The 8,831-nt window shown below is 40.4% G+C and overlaps 1 long non-coding RNA gene across 1 annotated transcript in view; it reads right to left on the reverse strand.

The window, feature by feature from the left end:
* Positions 1–1,959: 1,959 nt before the first annotated feature.
* Positions 1,960–8,831, reverse strand: part of LOC309630295 — a 29,089-nt gene continuing 22,217 nt past the window's right edge. Inside the window, exon 3 of the long non-coding RNA XR_014245580.1 lies at positions 1,960–8,827. This is a non-coding gene — a long non-coding RNA (uncharacterized lncRNA). The remainder of the gene's footprint in view (positions 8,828–8,831) is intronic.

Here is an 8,831-nt window from a genome sequence, read left to right on the forward strand (position 1 = left end):
TCATTGTCCACTCCTGATGTTTTCTCCCATGAGAGGGAGCTCCATGAGCTGTAACCCTCCTGGATACGTCCACCTCCTCACCCTCCCTGGGAAGAGTGATTTGTCTCATTGGTGAGCTTGGAAGAAACTGGGTATTTATAATCCAGCCTCTTCCTTTCTCTGTAGCAAATCCCCCCACAGGGAGCATATGCTCCCAATTGATCTCAGGGAAACTGTAAGCTTAGTAGCAAAAACCTTTGCCCAGTGGGAGACCTATTGCCTAGGACTGTGACCAGGTGGTAAATCTATTTCTGGTGTTCCAGGTCAGGAAGCCTATACTCTCCAGTGTCAACGTTATTGATGATATTGTCTCCTGTCTGCCTTACTCTTTGCCTATTTCTTAATTGGTTCAGGACTTGGGTGAGGAGAATGGGTATTTATAAAAGCTATGCAAATACCCCAATACAATCTACATCTATGAGCTCCTTTCAGTCTCATAACTACCATATGAGATAAGCATTTTTCTCATCCAGTTTTTTACAGATAAGTGAGGAATACCGATCAAGTAAGTGGCGTAGTCAAGATCTGAACTAGGTCTATCTAATGCCGAAGATTATGCTCTTAAAATTTCCCATTTTGTTTTTGCGTGTAAGTTTCATAATAAATGATAAGAACATTCAAATTTTGGGTTGAAAAGAAAGCTAACACAGTATTATATCCAGTATACTTATATTCTATTTGGCAGAAAAGTAAGCCAAGCTAAACTTAAATTCAGCAAATGCTGAATTTTATTTTAGGAAGAGCAAGCTGCAACCATAACAAAGAACTGTATTTACAGCTAACAGCAATAACCATGTTACTCTATAGGTCTTACACTACGAACTGAAACTACATTTCGTGATTTACAGGGTCTGAAAGGTAAACAGTAAAAGGTATTTTTTTGGAGATTTCTCATTAGCAACTACAAAACTAGCAATTTTGTGAGGAATTATGTTGTCTATCCTTTCTCAAAACACACGCAAGACATTTCTTTGATGGTGAACCCATTCTGATTCCAACATCCGACTATTTTCAACATTCTGGGAACTCCTCCACACCCTGCCTATCTCTGGGAAGGTTTGATTCCCTACCCACTTGGTGAAAAGAAAGGAATTTAGAACATTTGAGGTAGCAGACTGCCTACTTATGACCTCCTGAGGAATGAGCTCTGCCTACCTAGTCCCTTCATGCAGGTACATGAATGAGTCATCAAAAATTCACTAACACTTCAGTTATTTATGCTGATGGCAGTTGTGCTAATAAGAGAAATGACAAAAGGGTGCAGTGCCCAAGAATTTGTAGACCTGGCAGATTTAATGCATCCACTTATATCCGTAACTCAACCCCTCCTCCATATGATCCTGATTATTGTGTTCCATAAGAATTCCTACCAAGACTCCACCCCAGTTCACCCCTCTCTCTTGTGGTCTTAAGAATGTCAGTGCTATGCAGTATTTTCCTCTTTATCACGTCTATATCCCTTCATGCTTTGCTCACCAAGATGTGTTTTTCTCTCGTCATGTTTGTTTAAGCCTATTGATTCAATGCATTATATTTCTACCAGGGAAGCAATACTAACAAAATATGTAGTTTGACACATACAAAGTACTGCCACGTATATGCACACTTTTGTGTGTATACATCTTTCCTGCCATTCCCATGTACATTGCCGGACTTGACATTTCTTTTTTTTTTTAATAAAAAGCTTGCCACTCATGATTATCTCTTTAACATTCTATCCAAAATTGCAGCTGGAAAGACAAAGAAAAGAAGGTGAAGGAAGGTAATTTGCACTTCTTGTAACCTTCATTATTTATCAAATACGGTTTTTTTTTAATAACCATCTTTGTAGCACTTCAAGACATGCCTAACTGCCAGTGTTCACTTTTACAGGCCCAGTGGATAATGGAACTCCCAGAGAATCCTGGCTTGGAAAGGCAATCAATAAGGTTAGTTTGACACTACTCTCTATTGAAGGAATTGTCTTTTCTTTGAGAGAGAAGGTTGACTGATGGCAACCAGAAGGGGTTCTAGAGAACAGCTGTAGACTCAGAGCACGGATTTTAGTCTGCATGGGTGCAGCACCCTGTGTACAAAAACGTTTCACTTTTATCGCCTCACTGACATTCATATACCCTGGTGACATAGGGAATGTTTTGCCCATTTTTTAAATTGATAACTTGAGGCACAGACAGGTGAATGACTGGCTCAAGAACATGTAGAGAATTCAGGAGCATGGCACCAACATAGAAGGCTATCCAACTCAAGGTTGAGAATTCCACATCAGGCTCTATGGGCCTTTTACTCCCCCCAATAGTCTCTTGTTGCCTGCCTTCAATATTCTCCTGCCAACAGCGACCCTTACCTCTTTGGTTTAAGCAGGCGGTTCTAAATAGTTGTTGTTGGTTACCGTGGTAACAGATGCCTAGGTTTCAGCTTCAAATGCCCCTTTTAATGAGGCAATTTCAAGAATATTCATGATAAATTACCAGACCACAAACTTAACTGTGGGAAATTTTGCTTTGGAAAATCTAATAAAAAGAAAGCAGAAAGAATGAGCAGCAAATGCGTTAGAGAAAATGGGGCCAGATTTGGAGAGGCAAATGGAAGGGAAGCCAGGCCTGACTACCAAAAGCCAGATCAGAATCAATTCAAACCAGAGCTTTAAATTATAAATGGTCCCTGAAGGGCTACCCGCCAGACGGAGCCAAGATTCCTCGGGAGGAAGAATGGTAAAATGAGAGGTGGAGAGGGCAGGAGTTGAGTACATCCTGCAGGAGGCTGCATATTTTAAAGAGCTTCAGTTTTCTGTTTTATTGCTGACTGTGGTGACTAAATGTCAGCAACAATCTTCCTCTTGTTTCTCCATTTATGAAACCAAGAGACACTGTGACCTGGAGAGGACACACTTAACTAGACTGTGGAATTTGGCATACATGAACTTCATGAGCAACCTAGGTTATCCACAAGTCCCAGAGACATAGCAGTCTTGATAATGTTCCAGGATTCTGGTATTAACCTCTTAGCTCTTCTACCTACTAAAAATCTCACAGAAAGATAAAAGAAATTTAATACATCGCTACATGATTACATGGAAAGAAACATCATAATTACTTAAAGGATGACACGTCAATAATCCTTTTACGTTTTAATATAAAAACGTGCCTTGCCTATGTAGGACAGTTGAAGTGTACACCCCGTTGAAGGCAAAAGGACAGCCTAAAAGAGCTTTCACAGCCATTTTAAATCTCTGGCCAAGCTCCTTAGGTCACTGCAGGGCCGTCTTACTCTTGCTGCTCGCGGAGAGCACCAGGGAGCAGATGCGTTACAGTTTGTGACAGGAGAACAGCCTGTGGATCCCGCCTACTCCCTCCGGTCCATCTGGGAGGTGGGTGAGGCAGGGAGCCCACAGAGAGGGAGGCTCTCCTGGGAATCCCTGGGGGTACCATGGTTATTGGTGCTTTATTTTCGGTAGATGGCACTGTGTCTATTGCGATAAGCAAAAAGAGAGTCTAGAAAGGAAATATAATTGTTTCTGGAGAAAGCATACTGCATTTGAAAATAATGCATGGTATATATTTTTTTACTGAGTAACATTATAACGCAAATACTATTCAGTGTTCATGTTAGCACTCTCTTTTGGAGCTCAAGGAACTTTATGATTTATTATTCTGGCTCAGACTCAGGGCTGTGGTGGAGCCCAGGGCCATTCTATGAGGGATATAGTTGGGATAAGAGTAAATCACTCTGAATGTTCACCCACTTTACCACCCAAACACATACATCAGCACCTGTACTCTGTCTATGCCTGGATTCCCACCCTGGGCACTGGATTCCCCTTTACCTGAGACAGAACACTCTGACACCTTGGTTCCTGCCCAGCACACAGGAATCCTCACATCCCCAGAGTCAAAGCAACCAGATCAGTTTCTTACACATGGGTGGTCCTATGTAGTAGATACTGTTAGTTTCCCATGCATGCTTTTTCCTTTATAACAGACATCTAAATATTTTTTTCTCTCTTCTGAGTGCTTTCAGGAAAGTAGTCCCCAGCACCAGAAGATGAATCAAGTTTATTTTAGGCCGATTGTGGTCTCCCATTTAAAAATGGGAGAAGAACCTCAAGTTTGCTTCTTAGAAAATGAACTCTAAACACGGTGTGGAGGGTAGAGTAGATGAAAAGAGGCTCTGTGAGTCAAGCGCTGTGTATGCACTTAATAGAATATTCTCTTTTATTCCTTATTATAATCTTGAGGTAGGTACTATGCTACCCATTTTACAGATGAGAAGACTGAAGCTCAGAAAGGTTAAACAACCTACCTAAAATCACCCTTGCTATTGACTGAGCTTATGATGAGATTCTAACCATTAGAGAAGTCTGCTGTGGGACTTCTGGGAAAGGGACATGCAAGGAGAAACCTCCCATTTCTGTCCCTTGATATGACCTTTTGAATATGACCCCTTGGACTGCAGCATTGATCTTGAGACAATTACAGGAGCCACCCTAAGAGAGTAAGACAGAAGTCTGAGGATGACAGAGTAGAATGATGGAAAGGACCTGGGATCTTGATGATGCTGTGGAGCTCTGAATTAACCACCCCTCAAACTTCAGATTTATGTTTCAGCCTCTTAGAAACATATCTTCTGTTACCTGTAGCACCAGCCTCCCAAATCCTAACTAATACAACCTAAGACCCTAGCCATAATTATTTAGAAAGATGATTAGTGCCTGAGCCAAAAGCAGCTATCCATAGGATAACTGCCAAGGACTCAGGATATGAGAGTCCCCCCATCAGGACCTCTCTGCTGGATCACACCTAATGAGACCAATCAGACTCTTTCTGGGGGAGCCTGAATAGCATTTTCTCCCACCTCTTCAGGAACTTCCCTCCATCAATGAACTCATCTCTCTTCTGTATCGTCAATATTTTCTGCTTATACTAGCACCTTCTTAAATACCATTTAAATTGTTCATAGTAAAAAAACTAACATAACACCTCTATCAGATATTGACTGTCTTACATATAACACTCTAACTAGCTTCTTTCTTTCACAATCAACTTAGTTGTCTCCAGTTCCTACCCTTCAAGTCACTCTTCAGCCCACGGCAGTTTACACCTGCAGTGCTCCAACAGGACATCATCTCTTAAAGATGTTACAGGATGGTCATAAAATAGGTTATCAACTGAGTAACAGACAGACCAAAAACTTAGTCATTTAAAACAGCAGCCACCCGAGGTCTACTTTTTAAAATTTAAGAAAAGATTGCACTGTAAACATATGACAGATAGTATAGCACAGTAGTTAAGAGCAAAAATGAGTTATAAAGTCCAACAGACCTAAACTGGTAATCCTAGATTCCTTAAGTAACAATGAATGGGTTTCTTAAATTCTCTATGCTTTTGTTTATTCAAATATAAAATGAGAATACCAACTTACACGGTGGCCATAAGAATTCTACTACAAAGTCACAGCCTATCACTCTGATCACAGCACTTGCTAGCCACCTGATACATTCTTCTTTATTTTTCTTTTATTGTCTATGACTACCAGCCCCACACTGGAATATCAACTCCTTAAGAGCACAGATATTATTTGTCCTGTTCATCACTGCATTCCCAGTATGGGTAATAGTTCCAAGCACTCAGTAGATGCTCAGCAGATGGATGGTGAATGGAAAGAAGGAATGGAGGGAGGCAGGCAGAGAGGGATGGGATGAGAAGAAAAGGAGAGAAGGAAAGATGAAAAATGGAGAGTACTAAAATAAAACTTAAAAAAATGGTAAACAAAAACAAACAAACAAAAAACTCTTTAGAAGCAGACCCCTCCACATGCCTCCAAAGGAAGATGCAGACCTGTATGCTTCAGGATTTTCCCACCAAAAACCCACACAATTCCTTTACTATTCCAGCCAAGTATGGCCTAGCCCTACCCTCATACCTGTTTTTCTTGGTTTAGTAATAAAGAAACATAGATGGAAATAAAGAAGAGATATCAGGTAGAAAGATATAAAATAGTGGGAAAAATATTATAAGTGGAGTCAAGTACCACCACCATTTACTAGAAGTGAACTTTCAGCACCAATATTAATATTTTTTCCTGTTGTATCTGTAAAGTGATAATAAGTAATATGTACATAACAATTTTTAATTTACTCAAATCTCATTTTTATAACTAACTACTTCACAACAAGTAACATGCTAAGGCAACATCAGTAGATGAAAAAAGGTAGTCCCTGGCCCCAATGAATGTTGCCCAGGAGAAGACAGAGATATGTAAAAAATACAATTACAATACAGTATAGCAAGTGCAACTGTCAGGCATGCAGAAGGGCAAGGGTAGCAAAAAGGATCACAAAACTAAAAAGAAGACTGCACAAAAGGCATAATATGTAAATTGAGTTTTGAAAAATGAAGTGGGTTTCCCAGGTGCCCCATAGGGAGAAAGGAATTCTTGGAGGAGGGAAAATCATAATTGAAGACAGTGAATTGTTCATATAATCCAGAAGTGAAGTAGGCAATGGCAGGAGAAATGATTGGACACAGGCGTCATGAATACTTGTATGTCTGCATTTTAGCAAGTCCATTCTAATGGAAACTTTGAGGATCAACTCGGGGGTGGGAGGCCGCGGGGGGACAGAAGTAGTCATTCCTACAAGAAACACTGGAACCAGTTTCTACCAACCCACCAAAAAAACGACTTCAAAGGCAACGTGGTATCACAGGAAGGGCTTTTTTTTGTTTGTTTTAATTTTTATTTATTTATTTATTTATTTTTGTCTGTGTTGGGTCTTCGTTTCTGTGCGAGGGCTTTCTCTAGTTGCGGCGAGCGGGGGCCACTCTTTATTGCGGTGCGCGGGCCTCTCACTGTCGTGGCCTCTCTTGTAGCGGAGCACAAGCTCCAGACGCACAGGCTCAGTAGTTGTGGCTCACGAGCCTAGTTGCTCCGCGGCATGTGGGATCTTCCCAGACCAGGGCTCGAACCCATGTCCCCTGCATTGGCAGGCAGATTCTCAACCACTGCGCCACCGGGGAAGCCCAAGGGCTTGTTTTATTGTTTGTTTGTTTTTAGTTCATTAGGCATCACTTAAAATTCTGATTCCACAGTGCACTTGCTTTGGGATCTTGAACAACATTCATAACCTCTGCAAGTTCGAGTATAATAAGTTTATGTGATTACCTTCATCTGTAATATCCCTGCGCTGCAATCTTAATGGAAACTCAAGTTCAGGTCAAAGACTAGTTTCTCTGTGACTTCTCCTCTGAATTGATTCAAAAGCCATCTCTCCCGTCCTCATTTGGCTTCTCTTATGGACTCTCATAAGAACTTCTATGACCTCTTTGGTTTTTTTTTGTTGTTGTTGTTGTCTGTTTGTTTGTTTTTTAATTGAAGTATAGTTGATTTAAAATGTCGTGTTACTTTCAGGTGTACAGCACAGTGATTCCTTTTTCACATTCTTTTCCCTTATAAGTTATTACAAAATATTGAGTATAGTTCCCGGTGCCATAGAGGAGATCCTTGTTGTATCTATTCTATGCCTTCTTTGAATGACCGTAGCACTTGTTGTCTGTATCATTTTTATGTCTGTTGTGGCTTTGTGACTGAAAATGAAAATTTTCTATTTGTTCAAAAAAAAAAAAAACCAGCAGCCACCATTTATCGTCTTTCATGACTCTGCAGATTGACTAAGCACAAGTGGATAATTCTGTCCTGCAGTGTGTTGTCTGGAGCTGTGGTCATCTGGAGGCTTGACTGGACTAGAGCCTCTACTATGGCTCGTTCACAGGGCTGGTGGGAGGTGTTGGCACTTGGCTGGGAGCATGAGTCCTTCTCCTCATGGCACCTCCATATGTGGGGTTCCCACAGCATGAACGCTGGGTTTTTAGGGGGGGTGTTTCAAGCCTGTGAAAGTAGAAGCTGCCCAGTCTCAGAAGTTAAAAATCTCACTTCTGCCACATTTTATTGGTCAATGCAAACACAATTCAGTCCAGAGTCAAGGGGAGGGAAATAGACTTCACCTCTTGTGGGAGGAATAGGAAAGAATTTGCAGCCAACTTTAATATACAACTGTTATTAATGGTCTTCCTTATTGCTAATTACAGTGAAAATAATATGGTTTTTATTTTATGTGGCATCTCAATTATTGCAATATTTCGTTCTTTCAACTTCCATGACAGCCCACTCTCCTGGTTTTCTTGGTACCTCTGGAGCCACTCTCACCTTCTTGTGAAGAATCCTCTTCTTTTCCTCACAATCAAAATATTATTCCTTAGGATTCCATCCTTGGTCCTCTTCTGTTATCACTTTATATTTTTCTATTTATCTTATTGGACATTCTAATAAACTCTCAAGACTTCCATTACTATATACAGATTAATTATTCTCGAGTCTTTACTCATAGCCCCTGTTGCTCACTTAAGTTCCAACCTAGATATCCCATCTTCACTGAACATTTCCTATTTCCATTTAAGTATCTTATAATAATCACAAATTCAAAATGTCCAAAATTGAGCTCATCATATTTTCTCCCAAAGCTTCAATTTCAGTGTAATCTCTCTCTGTGAATAGCACCATAATTCCCTCAGTTACATAATGCAGAGAATTAATCATTTTGACTCCTTTCTTTTGCTCAACCCTATATCAAGTCACGAAAGGTAGTTAATATTATCTCTTTAATATCTTTCAAATTTGTTAAGTTGCCTGCATCTCTTCTCCAGTACTGTAGTACTGAACTCTAGTTCAGACCACTATCATCTTTTACCTGATATATTTCAGCATCTTTTATCTAGGCTTCTCACGTCAGATTGGCCTCC

This window comes from Balaenoptera borealis, assembly GCF_965194805.1.
Source record: "Balaenoptera borealis genome assembly, chromosome: 6".
NCBI lineage: Eukaryota > Metazoa > Chordata > Mammalia > Artiodactyla > Balaenopteridae > Balaenoptera > Balaenoptera borealis.